This window comes from Macrobrachium nipponense, chromosome 28 (genome assembly GCF_015104395.2).
Source record: "Macrobrachium nipponense isolate FS-2020 chromosome 28, ASM1510439v2, whole genome shotgun sequence".
In the NCBI taxonomy this organism is placed as follows: Eukaryota; Metazoa; Arthropoda; class Malacostraca; order Decapoda; family Palaemonidae; genus Macrobrachium; species Macrobrachium nipponense.
Window position 1 is genome coordinate 62,520,008 of NC_087217.1, and position 24,775 is coordinate 62,544,782.

Below are 24,775 nucleotides of genomic sequence, written 5' to 3' on the forward strand. Positions count from 1 at the left end.
CGTTATTTCAGCCCGGAAAATGCATCACGCCATACGAAAAGTCGGCTTCTTAGTAGATAGATAGAAAACAGAATGCCTTTCCATAACTCCATTATATATATATATATATATATATATATATATATATATATATATATGTATGTATACATGAGCACAATGGTAATAGAAAGTGAGTAAAGAATCTGAAAGCTTCCTTACCAAAAACAGCTTAGCGACAACAATCTTTCTTTAGAGAGAGAGAGAGAGAGAGAGAGAGAGAGAGAGAGAGAGGGATAGAGAGAGAGAGAGAGAGAATTTCATATACAATTTACAGCCTCTTCATTCAATGCTTCAATCCCGTCATTGCACGGCACAAACACATCCAATTTCACCCGTATATCTTCTTTTCCGCTTTCCAGATCTTCATTCGACTGATATTTTGATAATTCATTTATAAACCGACGCCACGAAATTCCATCTGGTCCTCGCATTAATAATACATTACCCAGATCCAACCTATCACTTATGAAGCAGAACTCGGGTGGCTATGAACGCCAAAAGTTGCCAGCGTAGACGTACGATAATCTCGATTTCCCTGCTTGCTTACTTGGCCACCGAAAGTGAGTTCCACTACCGAACTGTTATGCAAATAATAATTTTCTCATTAGGATTACAAAGCGAATCCGTGTTCATAGTGTGAATAAAATCAAGAATGTGATTCACTGGTGGTATTCAAGGGGGAACAGTATTAGCGGAAATAAAATCAGGATTGTAACTCGTTATGATGTGCAAAGGGTAGAGTATAAATGGAATTAAGAATGTGACTTTACGATTGGGAAGCCGAACCCTCCATGCAGCGAAAAATAAAGTAGCTTGTTGTCCACCTCGACTGCAGAGGGAAACTGCTTATGGTAGCTACAAATAAATTCAAGAATGTTACTTATTACGAATATAAAGTCCAAAAACCGCTCGTAAAAAAAGGAAAATGTCACTGATCTCACTGAAGAAAATAAAGTTTATCGCTCAACAGAATCGAAAATGTGATGAAATGAGAAATAACCATATTACTTGAATAAATATTTCAAGTTTTTTTTAAGTATAAAATTGTTTCATAACTAAGAATTACAGGCATGTTGCCTATTCATTACTCTTATGCTTCAATCAGATATCCCAATCCATTTATACTAATACATGTGGAAACGACTTAACAGAAATTTGATGCTTCAAATTTGGAACAAGAAAAAGTTAGAAGCCCCTCTCTCTCTCAAGCACACACACAAATATATATAAATATAATATATAAATATATATATATATATATATATATATATATATATATATATATATATATAATTAGATATATATATATATATATATATATATATATATAACGACCAAGGTATTAGCATCGAGGTCTAAACTTGGAATGAATTTCTCAATGCCTTCTCAATCCTGACTTTAGCCTACTACTACTGTCTAGTACTACCTAACTAGAGCATTAACAATAAATACCGCCTTAGGTCAACCAAAGGCACAGTGAGATTTAACGGAACCTGCCAAAAGCGTTACGAATCGCCCGGAAATCGTACCCAGAACCTCTGGATTATGAGAAACATATGGAAATACATGCATGTATATACACACATGAATTTATGTATGTATGTATGTGTATATAGTATATATACATATATATATATATATATATATATATATATACATATATATATATATATATATATACATATATACATATACACACACAATGGGTTCCTTATAATCCAATGATGGTAAAAATATATTGTATAATAAAATGGATTTCCAGAAAAAAAACTGTGAAACGTTCAGACATTTCCGAAAATGAGAGCGTCTAAATTTCCAAATAACAGAATGAATAACGTACACAAAAAGATATTTTCAAAGAGTGGAGATTAATAACTTTGATTAAATATCTATAAAATTAGAAGGTAACCTCCTACCAAGGAGAGAGAGAGAGAGAGAGAGAGAGAGAGAGAGAGAGAGAGAGAGAGAGAGAGTTATGGCTTTAAGGCGGAGGCTGAATAGATTAAAGTGTCAGAATGAGATATTGGGACAGTGTATGTAGACTATCTAAGGATGAGAGAGAGAGAGAGAGAGAGAGAGAGAGAGAGAGAGAGAGAGAGAGAGAGAGAGAGATAATAAAAACTATTATTTGTAATGAACTATGCCTACCTTTAAGGTCCTTGCACTAAAAAAAACATTTCCTATTTCCTAGACATATTTACGAGCTAAAGAGGAGAGAGAGAGAGAGAGAGAGAGAGAGAGAGAGAGAGAGAGAGAGAGAGAGAGAGAGGTGAAGTCAACGTAAGATTTTCATAACAGACTCGAGGCAAGAAAAGCCCGGAAGGGTGGTCTCTGTTGCAATGACGTCACGCTGTTATGAAAATAATGCCTTCCTTTTCTTCTTCTTGTAAGGTTGCTCGAAGAAATCACTAGCTTTGGCTTGTGTTACTGATAAGGAAGAGGTTCTCGCCACAGAAGCCTGAAGCCGTCTCAGTCCCGTTCAAGAATAGGCCATTTCGCATATTTCCTAATTTTCGTAACTACCAGTGGTTTGCTGCCTAAGGGATTCCACTTGTTATTCAATTACTCACCGAGTGTTACTCCAACTTACTTCATTCTAAAGGCGATTGCGTCACTTTGAAACAAAAGACTTGAAGTAGGACCATACTATAATATATATATATATATATATATATATATATATATATATATATATATATATATATATATAATTACGATGGATGAAAAAAGGGTGTAGATTGTCTTAATCAGATGAACTGTTGAAATTACACTCGGTGACTGAATCGTTTGTATACTAACTACATTATGATATTGGATTAACTGTAAACTCATCCTGCAATGTACAATTGGGTCGAATGTCGAAATATCACCACACATGTAACCAATCAACTCCATACACACATGCAGTCAGGTTTACTCTATAAACAGGCTACACTGTGCAGCTACACGAACAATATATCCAAACTGCATTGTCCGACTCATCCGTATGATTAGCTTGCCTTAGTTAGATCGACTGTATAAACACAACGCATTATGCTTATGGGAACGACTATTAACAAGCATTATTGCGTTCATGGGAGAGATTATGAACAAACAATATCACGTTTACCGGAAAGAGTATGAGCACGCATCAATGTTAACTGGAAACTTAACGCAAACAATATCATGTTATTCCCAATAATGTACAGAAGTTAACGGGCTGCTCTAGGAGCAAGAGCCCGTGCCAGCACAAGGCGGGCTTAATCTTCAGCAACAATAACAATGTACAGAAATAACGGAATTTGGTTTACTGGTGAAGCTGTTATATATATATATATATATATATATATATTAATATATATATATATATATATATATATATATAAATTATATATTATATTTATATACACACACAACCAAGGGGCAGGCAGGTGACGACCAAGGAATGCATCAAATCAGGCGTTGACTGAAGGAAACAGGCCAATCTACACATTGCTTTATTCCAACGTTTCGTAATAACATTTTCTACATCTTCTGGGAATCTGTCAATTAATTTTAAATACTAAAATTATAAAACAATCTTAAATTTACTAAAAATAAAAAAAAATCGTAAAAAGGCTAAAATTTACTAAAATATACAATTAGAAAAAAAATTATAATTTAAAAGCTGAGGCCGCCGACCGACCTTAAGTTAAGAGAAAGGAAGACTGAATGATAGGAGACAACAAGACAGGAGACACGTTAACTAAGGTATATATATACAATGTCACTCAGCTTCTCCTAAGTATTTTAAAAAGGGTTCCTACGAAGTGATGTAGCCTAAATGTGAACTGTTCTTGAATCCGAGAAACCTCACGGACTTCCCACTACATATGGCACTCGGAGCCAAACCTCAATGATTAATGGATGATAATCTGCATAATCTCGCACAGCGCCTCAGTGGCGTGGTCGGTATGGTGTTGGCGTGCCACCTCGGTGGCCGCGAGTTCGATTCTCAGTCATTCCATTGAGGGGTGAGAGATGTGTATTTCTGGTGATAGAAGTTCACTCTCGGCGTGGCTCGGAGGTCACGTAAAGCCGTTGGTCCCGTTGCTGAATAACCACCGGTTCCATGCAACGTAAAAAGACCATCAAACAAACAAACAAACAAAAGCAATATCCCGCACATTTGATCCACCCTCTTGGCTACTCGAGTATAATTGTGACTCCTTGTCAATCACCCAGACACCTCATATGATAAGCAAGTTTTCATAAATTATGGTTTCCTTTTCTTTTACATTAACCCCGCCCCCAACACTATTGAGGAAGGCAGGAGGGAAGTAAGATTAGGGGGAGATACAAAAGGCGGTGAAGCCATATTCGTGCGTCACATATTGTGTGCTGGTGCAAAAAATAAATAAATATAAATCAACTAAAATAAACTAAAATAAGATAAAAAATAAATTAAATAAAATTAAAACTTAAATAAATACAATGAAATAAACTAAAAATTGTGAAGTGTCGCAAATTTGTCGCAGCCGGCATATGTAGCATTTAAGTACTATAAAGTTTCATAAATCTTGACTTTCATGTTGCTATCAATTACTGTAACGCACGAAGTATTTTTTTTATTGTAATACATCACAATTAGACTCGTACAGTCGATCAAAGAAATTGCATTTGATGAAGATTCTATTGATGTTCTGTATTTACTGAATAAATTTAATAAAATATTTAATTCTAATTCTAATTCAGAACCAATCACCAGTATCGTCGCAGAAACATAATCGTATTGGAAGTTTTTTTCCGAATCCATAATGCCGTCGTATTTAGCAGGCGACAGTATTTCATTCACACAAACGTTGCAAACGTTTCCCGTCATTTCAGTGCCACCGCCGACGCAACGTGACATCCAAGCTGGTCATAATTCCCACCGTTGACAGAGCTAACTTAATTTGCATCTCCTGGCTTTCAAAATGTATAGGTTTTTGTGGGGAATTCTTCTATTGCATGGTTTTAAAAACAACCTAACAGCATTTACACGCATGTTTTACGTTCTAATTTTAGCTAATGTATGTGTATACATACACACACACACATATATATGTATATATTACATAATATCATACACGTATTGTTATAATTATATATTATATATTTATATATTATATATATATATATATATATATTCCATGACATATATGTTCCTGTGCATATGGCATATATATATATATATATATATATATATATATATATATATATATTATATATTATATATATATTGTTCCTGGTGTGTGTGCCATATATATATATATATATATATATATATATATATATATATATATATATATATATATATGCACACACACCAGGAACACCAACGTGAGAGCGCTCGTTATAAGCACACGCGCACACATTATATATATATATATGGATATACATATATATATTATATATATATATATATTCATATATATTATATATTATATTTATATATATATATATATATATAATATATATAATATATATATACATACATGAGTATATACACGTGCGCGCTCCCACGTGGGTGAATCCTGTTAACAACATTATCCTTCTTAAAATAAGTGGCCACAGGAAGTGACATCGTTTCGTGTTCCAGCATAACATTAACAAGTAATGGAGCCGCTAGACGACATCATGCATTCAGCGTTGGACTCCCTTACACATCCAGGCAGTATCTAACATAGATGAAAAGACATGACTACTAAATAAATTGTCTTTGTCTTTTCAATGAAGGTAGAAGTAGCAGAGAAAAATAACAGCATAACAGGTTTGGAGTAGACCAGATTTGAAAATTAAACCTACTTGGAGCACCGTATTGATTTCATACGATTCGATGGAGAAAAAAAAAAAAAAAAAAACCTAATGTTAAAATCGGCTTATAAGTTTCCGTCATCGAAAAACATTTGTCGATCTCTGCGACGTATATGTAATAAAAAAAAAAATTTCATGATGTCTTAAAATCACTAAGCTAACAATTCTACGACGAAAAGGTTGTTTGCAGTATTTATGAAAGTAAAGTATATTCACAAATAAAAGAAAAGAATGCCTAATGTGAACGCGTCATAGGTATAAACGAGGCAACCTCGCTGTTTAATCATATCAATATTAAAAAAAAAAAAAAAAAAAAAAAAAAAAAAAAAAAAACAAGATTTTGACATTTGCAGAACATGTAGCAATGCTACAGTTCTATATGGCGTAGTAAAAACAAACTGCAATACACCACAAAGAACACAAAATCAATAAAGAAACTATGGTACGAAATGACTCATGCTATCCCGTTAAACCCTAGAGCTTACTCATTCTCTCTCTCTCTCAAAACGAAATACAAACTCTCTGTCTTTCTCACCAACAAACTCGCTCTTCGCAGACACACACACTCCAGGCAAGAGCCAACGATGAGGAACAAAAATTGGCTGAAAGCAAAATCGAAATGAGCTCTTCGGGCAATGATGCAACGGAACCTTACCAGCAGGAAAGATTTGGTCTCGAGGGAGGAGTGAAATGAAAAGTAATTATTAGTGAATAAAGAGGACGGGAACTAAATGAATCAAACGATAGAGAAGCACACTCAAATCGAAGTTATTAGGAATAACAACAGATATATGAGTAAGAAAAATCATCTCGCTGTGAGTTATGCTGAGCTTAATGCACTTATTAGATCTGTTAGAAGCTTTATACATTTTAACAGATTGTGCCGCCAACCCTTCTCTTTAATCATAGAATGAGAATGTCATGATGGAATGGAGTTTTCCTTTTCCTGACGCCACACACACACACACATACACAAAACAACCCTGAGGATGAGCTGAACTAGTGTGTCGATACAAAGCAGATCGTGTAAAATAAAAACAAGACAAGGAAGAAGGTGAACCTGAGGTACAACATAATGAGAAACTGGGAGCTCCATAACGTATAATCAGAATATAAGGCAAGAAAAATAAAATCATATAATAAATTCAAGGAAAAATACATGAAAAAGTTTTAAAAAAATATATAAAAATATATAAAAAAAAGTTAAACAAAATATATAAAAAGTTTAAAAAATATATAGAGGCCTACAAGTACTGAAAGTGATTGAAAATAAAATAAGTACCGAAAGTGATTAAAAATAAAACAAGAAGATCGGAAGAAACCCCGAAGGCTCTGAATAAGCAAACAAACAAACAAAATGAATAAAGACAAGAGGTAAATAAAAAAAAAACGTGCAAGGCGAGGCCTTACATGCTGGTATACTGGTAACGTGTGCAAGACTGCTGAGTAAGCAAAGTTTTACAGTTTGTCTCGCACAGATTCTCACGTGTCGGACACACGCACAAACACATGTTCACCAACGTTTTTTCCTATATCGGACCAGCACCAAATAGCAAAGAATATGTTTGTATGTTATACACCACCAAATATAATGAATGTTTTATCGGACCAGCACCAAATAGCAATGAATATGTTTGTATGTTATACAACACCAAAAGCTAATGAATGTTTTATCGGACCAGCACCAAATAGCAATGAATATGTTTGTATGTTATACACCACCAAATATAATGAATATTTTATCGGACCAGCACCAAATAGCAATGAAATAGTTTTTGGTATGTAAATACACCACCAAAAAAAAAAGCTAATGAATGTTTTATCGGACCAGCACCAAATAGCAATGAATATGTTTGTATGTTATACACCACCAAAAGCTAATGAATGTATGCGTCGGACATGCACAAACGCCGCAAATTTGATGTGTTTGTGCTGGACGCGTACGCAAATACATGTTAATGAATGGGTCTGTTACATAAACATAGTACACACCATAGCCTTTACTAATGAATGTGTTTGGTATTCACACGGACATTTGTGTTTAATACGACTGGGCAGTTTCATTAGCTTATTTTTGAACGTTGGTGAATCATCCCGTCGTCTGTGACGTGTCGTTTCCACGTTTCATACGGCTTTAATCATATTTGCCTTTCTAAAAAAGAAAGCTATTTCGAAATGACAAGCATTCCTTCTCAACTTATTAAAAAATATTCACAATTAACGTGGCTATAGATGGAAAAATAGAAATAGTGTTAATAATTATGTCCTCTCTGTCTCTCGACATAGCTGTCTATCTATCTATCGATCTAATATGTATAGGTATGTATGTAATACTGTACTAAGACATTCATAAGTATGTATATATATATATATAAGTATAAACATTAACTAGCATCAGACAAACTTAGGTTTTGAACTCAGCAACAACCTAACAATGTTACTTTCCCGGTAACTTAATCATGTCACGTGCAGCTCATAGAAGCAGGAGAGGTGCTGCAACGAACGAATAGGTATTGCTTTACTAGACACCTATTCCTGCATACATAAATAGAATTCGTGTGAAAGGGAGACAAATATATATATATATATATATATATATATATATATATATATATAATATACAATATATAATGTCACGTCTAAGACTATACTATGTTTGTCTGTTTACAGTACAGACACAAACGTAACTGGAAAAAAAAGGCAGGGTTAATGGTTAGGGGCAAAACTGACACATCTAAAATATAAATATTGCTAGTCGCAACAGAAAAACAAGGAAAACATTATTGGTTAGAAACTAGAAATAAAACCGGAACCTATCGTTGATATCCAACGGATTTGAAACTGACTGACAGACTTCCACAAGCTGGCGTTAAAAACTATGGTTACCATGGACTAAGAAAACTGTGACTACAAATTAACAACACATAGGGTAAATATCTAGTCATTACATCCGCTGCGTCACCTGGTAAAGCAACCAGTCAATTAATAATAGTAAGAAATGAAACGCACACCAAGTTATGCCGGACCAAACAAAAGAAGACCTGTGGTAGCAAAGTTCTCATTACATTCGCTGCGCCGCCAGGTAAAGCAATCAGTCAATTAATAACAGTGTGAAATCAAACGCATACTAAGTTATGTTAAACCAAACAAAAGAAGACCTGCGGTAACAAAGAAGTTCCACATTTCCGTTAGCTCAACTGGACCAAACTGTTTACAGAATGAAAATTAACTTTGTCAGCATTCGGCCGCTTCCAGCTCTCTCTCTCTCTCTCTTCCACCTTAATCGTCGGTAGAAATGCGGAACTTTGCATCACGTTGCCGAGGAAAGCTTCATCACATAAGGATTCGTCTACGAGACGGTTAAATCAAGTTTAAATAGTCAACCTGACTCAGGACACAAACAAATTCATGATATTCTTAATTGGGTAATGAAAGACATAAAACTATTTATTTTTTTAATTATTCGACTCAATTGAAAAAAAAAATGAGCCACATTTCTAGACTCAGCAGCTCCCAAAAGGATCTGCTCTTATTGGGCGTTGACAACTGAAGCAGTTGAACAGCAAAGTACCAAAGGACGAGTGGAAATGGATAAGAGGCAAAAGACATTGCACAATGCTGCCAAGGCTGAACTAACGCTGTAATGATCCTCATGTGTCAGCTACTTCAGTCAGGCACACTGCTCTACCCTGGCCCCAACAGGATATGCAACTAGTCACAGTTAGACTACTTAAGCTGCCTGAATGTAATCTGGAACAAACATAAAACGCCTACAAAGGACAGAAAACTGCTATGAACATTTCACTATCAGCTAACTTTAAAACCTGTGGACGGACATACAACTCACACCGCCTACAGATAAATGAACACGTCATTGCAATGGGACCGCAAAATGGCCTAGTGTTATGGCTTTATTTGACGTGCTGGAAACTACGTCATTTTTTGATATCCCATCCCCACTATCTCCCTTCCGAAGGCAAACAAACAACGACGAAAACGAGAATGACAATGTTTACGCTGAAGCGCTAAAGGCCCGCTCGCTCTAAAACGAGAAACTTTTTTTGAGAGAGCAAAATTGGAGCACCCGGGGAGGGAAACGATATTGGTTGGGGAATGGTCTCCTTATCGGTGAGGGTGAGGAGGTGGTGAAAGAGAGAGGGTGAGAGAGCCGTTAGGTGGTGGTCTGGCCTGTGGTGCATTGGGGGTGGGTGTTACGGGGTTATGGGAGGGAGTGACGGAGGCCGGGAGAAAAGAGAGAGAGAGAGAGAGAGAGCAGGTTCAACCCTGCACTCTCATCGAATTTTAATTAGAGTAGCCCTGGTGAGAACGGTTCTCGCCGTCATTTCTAGTTTCTGTTGCATTATGGGGTTCGTTCAAGCATTGTTCTTTTATATTTTCGCTCTTTCCTATATTGCTTGTAGGCGTTATTTATTACTGTAATAGCAACAACCCAATTTCATAAGATTTAAACTTTCCACACAGTAGTCGGTTATTTTCAGCTAATGAATTCGATGTTACTGATATTATCCCCCCCAAAAAAATGTACGCACTGTATGAACACCAGATAACTATGCAATACTTTTCTGAGTTAAGTACCCTTAATTAACTTGGCCTTTTTGCACTTCATGGGATGCATTCCTGACGGTAATTGTTGCAGCAATCTGTACGGTCAGAAAGCCTACAACAGAACACAGAAATTATATATATATATATATATATATATTTATATATATATATGTACTATATATACAGTATGTTCAAGACTAAACCGGTAACAAGACACAATTATATACACACACACACACACACACACACACACACACACACACACACATATATATATACATATATATATATATATATATATATATATATATATATATTTATATATATACATATATTATATATATATATATTATATATATATATATATATATATACATATATATATATATATATATATAATATATATATATATATATATATATATATATATTTGGTTACTACCTTACCATTCATTAATTGTTACCTCACAACAGCCAGACACCTGAACCCTCATCACAGGTATTAAACGACTGAATAAGGCAACAGTGATCCCTTAAACAACTTACCAGTATTCCAGAAAATCAGACTAAGTTCATCAAAACAGGTATGAGGTAATCTTGTAAGTAATTAAATTAATCTAAGAGCATCACTCCATCAATAACTTTAAAAGTCTAAATATTTCCCAGATTTCAGAAGTCTAAGTACTTCCCTGGTTCTAAGTCACTTCAAGTACATTGAAGGAAAACAGATCAATTACCACTCTATGTTTCTACCTAATATCAATATAATCATACTGGTGAAAAGAAACACTTATAAAAATTCAAAATACAAAAATTTATTATTAAACTCAAAATTTATAAGTGAAATTCACAATATCAGGGAAAATTACTGTTACATGAAAACAAAGTAAAGTTTAATTAATTCTTGAATCAAATTAAGTAAAATTAAATCAAAATTAAATATATCACAAAATTCAAGAAAATTAACTCAATTGAAATTCAAAAGTGCTAGGTAATATCTAAAATTTGGAAATTAATTCACAAGTGCTAAACAACAATGAAACTTGAAAAGAATTCTAAGTAAATTCAAATTAATTCTTAAGTGTTAAATTCAATTAAATGTGGAACGATCAAGTAATGAAAATAACTAAATTGCGAATGTAAATGAAAACACAGAAAAATGTGGAAAATACCAAAATTGTAAAAAGCACTAATCACACAGAATATAAAATAAAAACACACTTCAATACGAAAAATTAATAAATGCTCTTCAAACGAAACAAACACAAAACACAAAAATTTGCAATGTGTAAAAATGTAAATCATTTCACTCAAACCATTGTAACTATTAGTTATTAGTTGCAACTAATAAAAATATAACACACTTTACCTTGGTATACCAATTTCTTTCTTTCTGCTGCAGCTTGTTCAAAAATTCACCACAATTCACACAAAAAGCACTAAATGATACTAAATAACTCTTAAGAAATATCAGATCTGAAATCTACAAGTTACGAGTGACCAATTTACGTTACGTTAATATAATTTCAAGTATGTCGAGGGAGAGAGAGAGAGAGAGAGAGAGAGCGTCTGAACACAATGCGGTTCTAAGATGCAATGAAAAACTCTTCCTTACACAAGCTGGACAGGGGAGATGGCACAAAACGTTTTGGGCAATGAGAAAAATGATGCAATGCTTCTAGAAGCTTTGAACATGACGCAACTTTACAGAACTGTGAAATCTACACGTGGTTTTGGCAAAGATGTACGCGTATGAAACCAGTATACAGTCATGTCCGTACTAGCTCAACAAAGACATGTACCCGATTGAAACAGACTCGAGTAAAAGTCCCTATCAGATGTGATGACAGAATTCCCAAAACACAACAAAGACCACGAGGTCTCTAATCAAACGTGTTGACAGATTAGGAAAGCAAAGCAGAAACTTCGGGGTCTCTTATCACAAGGCGTTGACATAATAGGGAAACAACTCTAGTTCCCAACGGACAAAGATAATCTCTCTCTTTTTCTTTACATTCTACATTATATATTTTTTACATTATGTTATGCAAAATCTGAACACACATTTTAAAACATCCTAGCTAAGGAATCTGAAAAAATGTTGCAAAACTCTATATATAACATTTTATACAGTCAAAAAAGGGATATATGCATTTTGAAAGTAGCAACATATAATATATATTATATTATATATATATATATATGATAATAATATATATATATATATATATATATATATATATATATATACATATATATATACATATATATATATTATATATATATCATATATATATATATATATATATATATATTATATATATATATATATACATATATATATATATATATATAATATAGTATATATATATATATACATAATGTTGTATTCGATTTACTTCTGATCGTCTGGATAGCTGCAACAAATACCGTCAGGAATGCATCCCATCAAGTGCAAAAAGGCCAGGACAATTAAAGAGTAATTAATAACTCAGAAAATTATTGCATAGTTATTTAGCCATTCATACAGTACATAGTACATTTTGGATTGTATTTGTTATTTTGAGTTAAAATGGCTAGAAATAACAAAGGGCTTTCTCGTACTTTCATGTTTCGCTCATCAACATAAGCCTGAACCCGATGAAGCTTTTATCATCCGAGGAAGGATTCGAACAATACCATCGCACAAACTATTACACCGTGCACGATTTTATACATTCTTTTGTATATATAACTGAATCACGAAAGTTTGGAACGTGATAAATCCATAAAAAAAAGGTTATGAGCCACGAAGGAAACATAAACAACAGAGATTCTGCAAGATCTTTCGACTCGATGTCCTTTACTCAGCAGAAAAAGTTCGTAAAGGACATCGAGTCGAAAGATTTTGCAGAACTCCGTTGTTTATTTTTCCTTCGTGGCTTATATGTTTATTCTTTTGTATAAGAATATATTTCAGCGTAAAAATTAATAATCACTAAACCACTAACTTAAGATGGTGAAGATGGGTCTATTATAGCCCTAACAGAAGTGTATATATAATACATACACATATACGTATGTATATATATATATATATATATATATATATGAATAATTATCACATCGAACCGTGATCCATTTATATATCAATTCAAGCTACAAATGTCCTTTAATATCTAAATTCACTTTACCTCCCAAATGATATATTTTCATATATGTACCGAAGGGGAATTTTTTAATTGATAATAATTTCGTCCCCCATGGGATCGAACCACCGTCCAAGTGGACGGGGACGAAATCAGGACGGTCAGTGACGCTATCCAATCAGCCAACAGAGACGCTATAAGTTCATATCGATTCTGACCTTACAAGTCAGAATCGATATGAACTTATAGCGTCTCTGTTGGCTGATTGGATAGCGTCACTGACCGTCCTGATTTCGTCCCCGTCCACTTGGACGGTGGTTCGATCCCATGGGGGGACGAAATTATTATCAATTAAAAAATTCCCCTTCGGTACATATATGAAAATATATCATTTGGGAGGTAAAGTGAATTTAGATATTAAAGGACATTTGTAGCTTGAATTGATATATATATATATATATAATATATATATATATATATATATATATGAATAACTATGATCACAAAGTATATAAAACGTGATGCTATGTATAAATAAAGGTTTTTTTTTGCTACGAAGGAAAAAATGAAAAAGCCAGATAGCCAAGTACTTTCGGTCCTATTCGGACCCTTTACTGAGGCAAACTGATTTTACAAAGAACAGCATAGTCAAAAGAAGGCTTAATATACAAACTGACACTACCAGATTAGCCATAAGGGCGATTTTCACTCTACAGAAAGGAGGAGTCGCCAGAGGCTAGCCACACCTTGAAGGATAACCGCAGTAAACAAGTGATTCTTCCAGAAAACAGTACAATTTGAAAAAAAACACGGGAGCATATACAATTTAATATCATGAATTTTTACACAAATTTTACTTGGCTATCTCGCTTTTTCATTTTTTCCTTTGTGGCAAAAAAAACTTTATATATATATATATATATATATATATATATACATACATACATACATCATATATATATATATATATATATATATATATATATACACACACATATATATAATATATATATATATATATAATATAAAATTTATCAAAATTCTCCTATACTATTTCCGTGTCACTCCTAGTCCCAATTAACAGAGCAATCAAACTTTCTTCAAAACTGAAAAATCTCCCCCTACCCCGAACTATGGCGTCATCAGACATTTGATATACCATCTCTCTCTCTCTCTCTCTCTCTCTCTCTCTCTCTCTCTCTCTCTCTCTCTCTCTCTCTTAAATAAACATGTTCCTCCACTTTCAATTCACAACATATTTTAGTCATTTCAAGTTGCCATGGCAGTGTTAATCCATTATTTCTCACCTAGCTTTACATACACGTATAAATAATACACACACACACACACACACATATATATATATATATATATATATATATATATACATATATATATATATATATATATATATATATATATATATATATATATATAGCATATATCACTGTTTCCAATATCAGGGAAGCGAGGGAAAACCTACACAAATTCATCTGGTCTTTTGCCTGCAGTTACTGTTTTCCCCTAAACATAGTTCGTGGGCTGGGAGGGAACTTGAAAGGGGAAAGTGAAATATCGTGAGGAAGGTACTGTGACATTGTTAATATTTACGTTACATATACCGTCGTTTAATAATAATAATAATAATATAATAATAATAATAATAATAATAATAATAGTAATAATAATGTTGAAGGGGTGAAGACACCGCCATGATGAATGGTGACATTAAAGATTGCTAGGCAGATGCAACAGTGGAATGATGTTGATAATATTAACCGTGATAATCGTGGTGTGTAATCATAATGAATGATGTTCATCAAACACTTGTACTATCTACACTTACTCTGTTTATAACATGTACTAAAAGTCACCATAAGCTTGGAACATGTCGAGGCAATTTGGCTCAAATCTCATCGATAACACGCCTTGCCCTACCCAAATTCTTATTTACACTTATTTTTCCAAAGGACGTGCCGTGACATGAGGCAAAGGACTGGATTTACTCCGAAGATCACTTTTATTACAACAACTGTTTCTATTATAGTATGACCTAGACTAATAAAGATCCCATTTTTTATCCAAGCGAATAATATATATATATATATATATATATATATATATATATATATATATATATATATATATATATTCACCAAAGACAGCTTCCTTAACCGGCAATGATTTTGAATTAAAACTAGAGTTGTTTTTCTCATAAACATTCGGTGACCTCTGAAACAAGGTAAAATGCATGTAGAGAATTCGCCCTTAATGTATGTACAATATACACATTCACTTTCCAAGCACTCAGTTATCTTGTTTATTTACTTTAATAATTTTTGTTGTGACTTGACGAATTCCTCTTCTCTGATAATTAAACAGCACTCGCAACGACCGTTCGAATGTTGTATTTACTGAGGGACGACTTTTTTTTTTCTTTTTTTTTTAATTTCGACACAATTCCCCTCTTACAAATGTCTTTGAAATGCAATGGAAGTAATTATATATGAAGTATATTGGGATATATTACAATGAACAGCGCTGTGAATCTACAGCTAAGGCTAATCTGCGTGGGCTATTATGATGCTGAAGAGCTACTTCCGGCACCTTCGGGCTATTCTTACTCTAAGTGGGTTTGGCAGAGTTGCTCTCTATTATATCTGATCCCAGGTCTTATCCTACGACGTTGATATTGCTGGGGAAGGGGATCAAAGGATTCACGACGAGCGGGGAGTTGCTATAAACACTTCGCCCTACGATACCTGGCGAACGACCACCAGGGATTCGGTGTAACTGCACGGCGTTGTCAGCAGAATTTGAATGGCCTAATACACAGACGTTGCTCCAAGTTGATCCAGTTCTAGTGGATCATGACACAGTTGTCCCGAGGAGCGTGAGAATGTGCCTACAAAATGAAAGCTTAAGGGATCAAATGAGAGAGAGAGAGAGAGAGAGAGAGAGAGAGAGAGAGAGAGAGAGAGAGAGAGAGAGAGAGTTAAAACGCCGTTTTCATGGGTTAGTCAAAACGCCGATTTCATTGGTAGTTACTAGGTACTAACGAAAAAAAAAAAAAAAAAAATTATAGGGTGTGATTCATATGCAGCCGGAATTAACAATATCACACTTTTTTTTTTTTTTTTTTTACTATCCATTTCGTTCTTTTTCTTCCCTATCCCGAACGCAAAATTTATAACATTCAATACATGCTGCCTAATAAATGAATATTTCTAGCAGAAGTCGGGTTGCATCTATGGGCACTAGTGAATAAGTAATAGGATACATTGCATTAATTGAAAACAAATTGCTTTACTTACCTTAACATTCCTGGTCAACAAAGAAGAGTTAGTGTGTTTCGGGGTTCCCTTGTTTACTTGCGTTACTTGTTTCCTTCACAAACTTGCTAATCGATTTGTACCTTGAACCATATTGGCTACACAATGCCCTACATTCACTAAGCCTATGTGGCCGTAGTAAAGCTCAGTTGCACATAAAAAACGAAATAAACAAACAACTTGCACCAAATAGGCTACGCACTAAGCCTACATTCACTAAACCGTAATGCAACTTTCGAAACATGAAAAACGAAAAAACAAACAACTTAAACAAAGCAGGCCCCAACGTTCACTAAAACGTAATGCAGCTTCCAAGCACGTTTAAAAAACGAAATACGCTTAATTAAACCAAATGGGCTACATACTAGGCCTACATTCACTAAACCTTCCGCGAACATACAAAAAAACAAATAAAACAAACCGAATAGGCTACACAAGTAGGCCTGTAGTCACTAAACCGTAATACAGCTCCCGGGCATATATATAAAACAAAATAGACTTCATACTGGTAACAAACAGCTTATCCAAGATGGCTATAGGTACACTAGGGCCCCCTTTCACACAACCGTGATACAGCTCCCGAGCACGGACAATTTAAACCAAATAGGCTGCACACTAGGCCTGCGTTCACTGAACCATAATGCAGCTTCCGAACACAACAAAGACGAAATAAACTAACAACTTAAACTACGGAGGCCACACACACGCACTAGACTTTGCTTTTTTCCATCTGTCCATCCGCCTGTGGTGGTCGCGCATGGTAACACTGCATCCCGGGCTTTAAATAGTTACGCTATGCGTAAATTTTAGGTAAATAAAAGGATATCTGGGTATAAATTTGCAACTGAAAAGTGTTTTAATAATTTACTGTATGCGAATTACACCGTTACTATTTGAAATAGGATATTATTTAAAGCCCGGGAAGCAGTGTTACCATGCGCAAACACCACAAGCGGATGGACAGATGAAAAAAAAAAACAGTATAGGCCCCCTTTCACAAACGTAATAAAGCTTCTATGCACATAACAAAAACGAAATAAACGAACGCACAACGTAAGTACAAACTCCAAGTACTCGTTTCTTCGGGAAACAACAACTCGTGACTGCATGTGTAATTTACAAATACACGAGGTTCAGAATTTACGAAAACGGCCATTTCCAAAACCGGCTCGAATCGACATATTGACACTCGGACATTACTGATCACATCTACGTTGACTCGACCACCGAATGCATTTCACTGTAGGCTACAGACACATCATCAAACGTCCGTTACGGTATCGACGTAAACCCTAAACATAAAGGTGATATAAGGATTCGTCCATCTTAACTAGCTGATCGAGAATTGTCCGTGACGTTGCATTAGGTGGTTGGCTGCCATTTAAAGAGGGATGATGTTGCTGGGTAGTAACACTGTGATGGACGACGTATTTTTGGGGTTAGATAGACAGTCATATTAATTCAGTAATGAATTTTCCAGCAGAAGGTTAAATTACCAGTTAAATTAAGAGTTAAAGTAGGTAAATGGTGTAGCTGATTCGAATTATATTTGAGGACTGACAGATGGCAACATCATGATTGCTGACCGCTTATATGGACACAGCTCGAGCTACATACCATATTCCTCATTATGGATTTTAAACAGATGATGCAGTAAACATTGTGATACGAATAAATTATCATGTAATCAAATAAATATTGAATTAATAAAGATCACGGTAAAATATGGCAACGTTCGCCCAAAACAACAACTTTCGGCAGAAAGTTACAAGATGGCGTCCCATTTTTTGGAGGGAAAGCTGTTCGATGCTTGCGCATTTTCGTTGCTGCTCCATTCCGTAATTGTTGTGATTATGATAAGTGTTTGTGAAAAGTGACAACCCCTGGATAAAATTTAATGGATTGTATTATGTATGAGGTGGGTTTATTTGCTGTTTGGCGTAATGGATAATGATGTAATTGTTACGATATAGGGTACATGACCAAGCGGCGACATAGCGGCCAACTCTCTCGGAACGCGGCCACTTCTCGAAAAGGCTCTTGAATTATGCCATTATTTTGTAATTTATGAGAAAACACTTACTTCGAGAGGGGCGTAGAGGTCTCGGTGTGCTGCCTAGATGGGCTACGACTCTTGCCGATGCTCATGACAGCGAAGTCGAGTAATTTTTCGGGAAGGTGGTTGTGTACTGGTAGTGGTGGCCGGTATTACGCCGCTCGGTCATTTGCCCTAATATTGGTGATATGGGGGATGAGAAACTTTGACTTTCATACACAGATTGTTGCATGTCGTTTCCATGATCTCGAAGTGGATCAAGTTGAAGTAATATTCTTACGAGAAGAAACTTTGTAAGAGTCTAAAGCAAAACTTTGCTTGTTCAGGTGGTTTGATACAGGTGCATTTCGTTAGCAGTAAAGAGCACAGTGGTGAACCAGCAGATATTAGGCCTGAACAGTCTCACAGTGTGGTATCCTTATTTATTGATACTGATTATTTCATAGTGAAAGCTATTTAATTTATTCAACCAGAATTATAAGATAGAGATGTTTAAATTCCTCGCCACCAGTCTTAACGAAGGTTAGGTCTAGGCCGTATTCATTTACATGAAACCTATCATTTAGACCTAGTAAACTTCATAAAGCCTGCCATCATATTAACTGTAGAAATTACAATGACTCATTCATTATAAGCTGTCTTCATAGGCTATTATTCGGTTGTACATAATGAGTGGCGATAGAAGGAAAACGAATCCTGTTAAGTACGGTCATGGTTTTTCTCCCTTGTTTAGTTATCCTTTTCCCCCAAATGTTGAATATTACCGCTGTTGTATATGTTGCAACTATTGTATCCTAAATAAGCAACGTCGGAAGAATTTTTGTTGCAACTAAGCGATGGAACGTCACCGTCTATGAATGGATACTTGTGTGAAGTTATTGTTATACTATTGGCAAGCCAAGTTGTACCCCCAAATTGGAAAAGGGCCCCAATAATGAGAGCACAATAGCTATCCTCGCACCGTTAGGCTATGCGCAATGAACGGTGGGTGTCACCGTGTGAAACCGCTCGTCACCCGGGTTCAAACAAAAGTTTGTTTAGGGTATATGGTAATGGAATATAAAATTTAGGCAAAGGATATGCGCTGGGACCGATTACTTTATTCCGAGCAGAAGATAAATTGAGAGTAAGAAGGTTGTAAAGGTGTTAGGAGGATAACCTCGCTGTTACTCCATGCTGCAAAGAACCTTAAGTAATGCCTACAGCGCACCACGTGAGGTGCACCACTGCACTACCGTCAAACTTTTAGGTTAGAATATACCTTTAAATATTGTCTTCGATATACTTTTCAAGTTTCGCGAATCGTGGAAATAGCTCGCGAAACCTTTCAGCATTTTTGCCCAAATGATGAAATGAATAACATGGAAAAGCTTTATAGTTAGATACATATGAAGCTGTTTACGAAACATTTATTTACACCATATTTAAACGTAAGACGTTGTAATGATTCAAAGACATGATTATGCATACTATGTGTATCTTTAGTGGAATTTTTAAAATGAATTTTTGACCTTCAGCACATATTGTAAATATCCAATACTTGTATTTCAAAATATTTAAGCGGTGCGTTCTGGTAACTTGTATAGTAGCTTGATGTCTGTAAACTTGTGTAAACTTTGCTGTCACTTTTTTTTCGTGTGGGTCGCAAGTAATTTTAGGCTTAATATATTTTTTTTCGTTTTTATTTACAGAACGTGTGACTGACTTTTGTTTCGCATCGTGTAGACTATGTCAGAGGACCACACCGTCCGTCATATTCCTTAAACCAGCTTACCATACTTACACAGGCTACCTTTGGGTGAATTCTGTTGTGCTTTAAGTCTAAACCAACCTGCCAGCCGGTTGAATTGGGGAATTTGATGATGTTTGTTATTACGATTATTCGTTTACTCCGCAACCTATCCGATATTTTAAAAACCCTTCAAGACGCCACCAGAAGATAAGTATAGCATGACAAGATTATTTGTTTTTATAGCTATCCTTTATCGTCACCCTATGTATAGCAGTGCTTATCGACACATCAACAGTTGAAACGAATATTCAATATAAATGTGCTGACACGGTTTTCAAAAATGACAAATACTTTGCACTTGAGGGACTACAACTACTACTACTACCAGTAATAGTAGTGGTAGTTGTAGTAATACTTAAGCTCCTGTCTTATTTTGCATTAAGTATTTGTAGTAATACTTGAGCTCCTGTCTTATTTTGCATTAGTTTTTCTACATTAATACTATTAGTACCAGTATTAAGTTAATTATATCGTAGTTTTACCAGACCACTGAGCTGATTAACAGCTCTCCTAGGGCTGGCCCGAAGGATTAGATATTTAGATATTTTTACGTGGCTAAGAACCAATTGGTCACCTAGGAACGGGACCTACAGCTTATTGTGGGATCCACTACATCGAGAAATGAATTTCTATCACCAGATATAAATTCCTCTGATTCCGCGTGGGCCGAGCTGGGATTTGAACTTCGGACCACCGGATTGGCAGCCGAGCGCGAAAACCACTCGTCCAGCGAGGAACTAGTGCCAGCGTTACAACTACTACTACTCGTAGTGCTAGTAGTAGTAGTCTTAAATATGTGTCAGCAAACATTATATATTTAAGAACAGAATAGTGCATGTCTAAGTGATATCGTAACGTTGTCCACGATGGATTACAACAACATCCACGTAAGACGTGGATTGTTTAATGGGGACCTATATTTCATATAAATTTTAATCTGTTCGCTGGCAATTCATGTTAAATTCGTCTCTACGATTATGAGTTTCAGCGAGTACGACTCCCCACCAAAGATGACGTCATGGTGCGACTAGTGGCGGGATTACAAACGTTAGCACTGAAGTGGTGTCATTAGCGGTCTCTACTTACACTTTCACGTGTTGCCTTGCCATCAACAAATCATGGGTGTGTTACACTTGCTACCTTTTCGCTGACGTGAACAGGCATTTTTCTTTCATCAGGTGGCATGTGGCATGTAGACCAGGAATGACACTAACTGCTTCCATTTTCGTCAACGTCTTGGAAATTTTAACTTTATGCTAAAAGGCAATTGCTAGTTTTAAGAGCACTATCTGTAACACGGTAACTTCCATGCTAGAGGGCTCTCATAATTCGTGTTAGTTATTGGTTGTCAACAGTTATTCGTAGAATATTCTTTATGAATTAATTACTGTTAGTGAGCTGTTTTAATGTAGGCTCACCTATGGCTTGGTATTGGATAAACATTCTCCTACATTTCTTTGAATATTTGTATATTTTAATAATTCGTGTTAGTTATTGGTTTTCAACAGTTATTCGTAGAATATTCTTTATGAATAATTACTTCTAGTGAGCTGTTTTAATGTAGGCTCACTTATGGCTTGGTATTGGATAAACATTCTCCTACATTTCTTTAAATATTTGTATATTTTAATAATTCGTGTTAGTTATTGGTTTTCAACAGTTATTCGTAGAATATTCTTTATGAATTAATTGCTTCTAATGAGCTGTTTTAATGTAGGCTCACTTATGGGCTTGGTACTGGACAGACATTCTCCTGTATTTCTATAAATCTTTGTGTATTTTAAAGCAGTCAAAAAAAAAAAAAAAAAATACCTAACCGCATCAACCATAAGGTAGGGTGGCCATGTTGTCAATCGTCATGATCATTTGTGGTATTAATACGTGCATATAGACTACATGGGCATTGAATTTATACCAAAGGAGCACCAGTGGGGCAAAGGGGTCGTAATTTCTGTTAGTTTTTCCTACCATATTTTCACTGTACTTACTATTAATGAAGTTGTGTTTGCTTGCAGGCTGACACTTTATAGTACGGCCTTGTGTTTTGTCAACGGGGCTTTGAAATATCAATAATCGGGCTTTATCGTCACACCTAACAATCACATAGACTTGCAGTTGACGAATACCTTTTTATATAATTTTAGACTGAATTTTAACTTGACCATTTAACTGGGTGCGTTCCCAAACTGTTAGTCATCCGGTTCAAGACAGGATGCCTGTGGTTTCAGATATAACCTCAGGAAAGGATGACTACGGGACATGTTATTTTCTTAGCGGTATTTATATAGTATATACATATATATATATATATATATATATATATATATATATATATCTATATTTAGTCTGATCACATCACCATGATTCTTATATACGCATTAAGCCACAAATGTCCTTTAATATCTAATTTTCATATATGTTAACTGAAGGGGAATTTTAGTTGATGATAATTTCGTCGGCTCCTGGGCGCGAACCTAGGAACCCAGAAATCAGGACATACAGTGAAGCGTCTATAACCACTCAGCTAGAGCGAATTAGATATTAAACGACATATAGATATATATATAATATATATATATATATGTATATATATATAAATATACATATATATATATATATATATATATATATATATATATATATAAATCTCCAAAGATACTGTTGGAAAACCAGTGGAAATTCGCAGTGAATGTCAATTTTTATTTATAGAGGAGCGGGATTTATCCGTCCCCTCGCATCCCGCCATGTAACTGAATTCGATAGCGGAGCGATCACTCTGTAGTCTGTCATGTGCGTGTGTGTTCAACTGTCTGTCTGACAACACACTAAATTTTAAAGGGCGGTACTAGAGAGTGGTTGAATATTACGTTTTATGTTAAAAAGTTATTGCTTTTGTTTAAAGTTTAGTTGTGTGAGTGTTCATTTTGAATTCATTACGTTCATTTAGTTGTGTGAGTGTTCATTTTGAATTCATTACGTTCATTTTCCTGTGTGGTTAGTGATTTGAATTTCAATCAGCTTTCTCAATAGCTCTGGTGTTTGGTCGAGTCTACACTGTGTTTTTGTGTTAATATTTTTGTAATGGTTTTAGACTACGGCAGGATTATTTGTGTATTGGTATACACGCCGGGCTGTGCAGTTACACACACAACTTGGCCTAGGCTCTTTGTGGGAATATAATCCTAGTACTAGAGTTTTCATAATAACAAATCTCCGTTTGAGGTGGAAGTTGCATGACCACTAATATATATGATTTATGTATGTGTATATATATATATATATATATGTATGTATATATATTATATATACATATATATATATACATATATATATGTATATATACATATATATCTATATATATATATATATACATATATATATATATAGATATATACATATATGTATATATATATATATATATATATATATATATACAATGTGCTTATGTATGTGTGCAAATGTAATGGCCATAGAGACTTTGTAAATTCTTGATTTCCCATCATTTTCAGGACGCATATCCAACAGCTTGTATATCGACAATTTAAGAAGTGATTGCGATGTATGTATGTATGTATATATATATATATATATATATATATATATATATATATATATATATATATATATATATATATACACGATCAGGTGTGTATGTACTTATATGTATGTGTATGGACGGCTGCATATGGACTAAATTTTTAATCCCTGTACAAAACGCACTGCAATATCATTGCAACAATGTTCGAGTAGAGTAACTTACATAATACTTTGTGAAAATATTTGCTCTGCGTTCCATGCATGTTAGTTAGCCAGGCAACTTTTTAATTGTTCGTTTACCAGTTTTAACAGTTTGTTGATGACAAAGAGAGAGAGAGAGAGAGATTCGCTGTGATAAACTTATTACTGTATGCAGTGATTAGTATCTGATGTTTTGTCGTTTTTAATGAAACCTAGTAAATTCGACGAAAATGTACACACGGAGTACCCTTAATATAACAGTAGTTAGTAGATAGTAGTATATTAAGAATTTTATGTAGATAAAATATATT

At 34.7% G+C, this 24,775-nt stretch overlaps 1 protein-coding gene across 2 annotated transcripts in view; it reads right to left on the reverse strand.

Annotated features, from left to right (window-relative positions):
• LOC135201810 (BTB/POZ domain-containing protein 6-B-like) overlaps window positions 1-17,044 on the reverse strand; it is a 173,955-nt gene extending 156,911 nt beyond the window's left edge. The window contains exon 1 of one of the 2 annotated variants that reach the window (XM_064231079.1): window positions 16,861-17,044. The gene's annotated coding sequence lies outside the window, so the exon portion shown is untranslated. Of the gene's footprint in view, window positions 1-11,787; window positions 11,934-16,860 lie in introns of those variants that run through there. The other variant, XM_064231078.1, reaches the window with a different exon arrangement.
• Window positions 17,045-24,775: the final 7,731 nt, after the last annotated feature.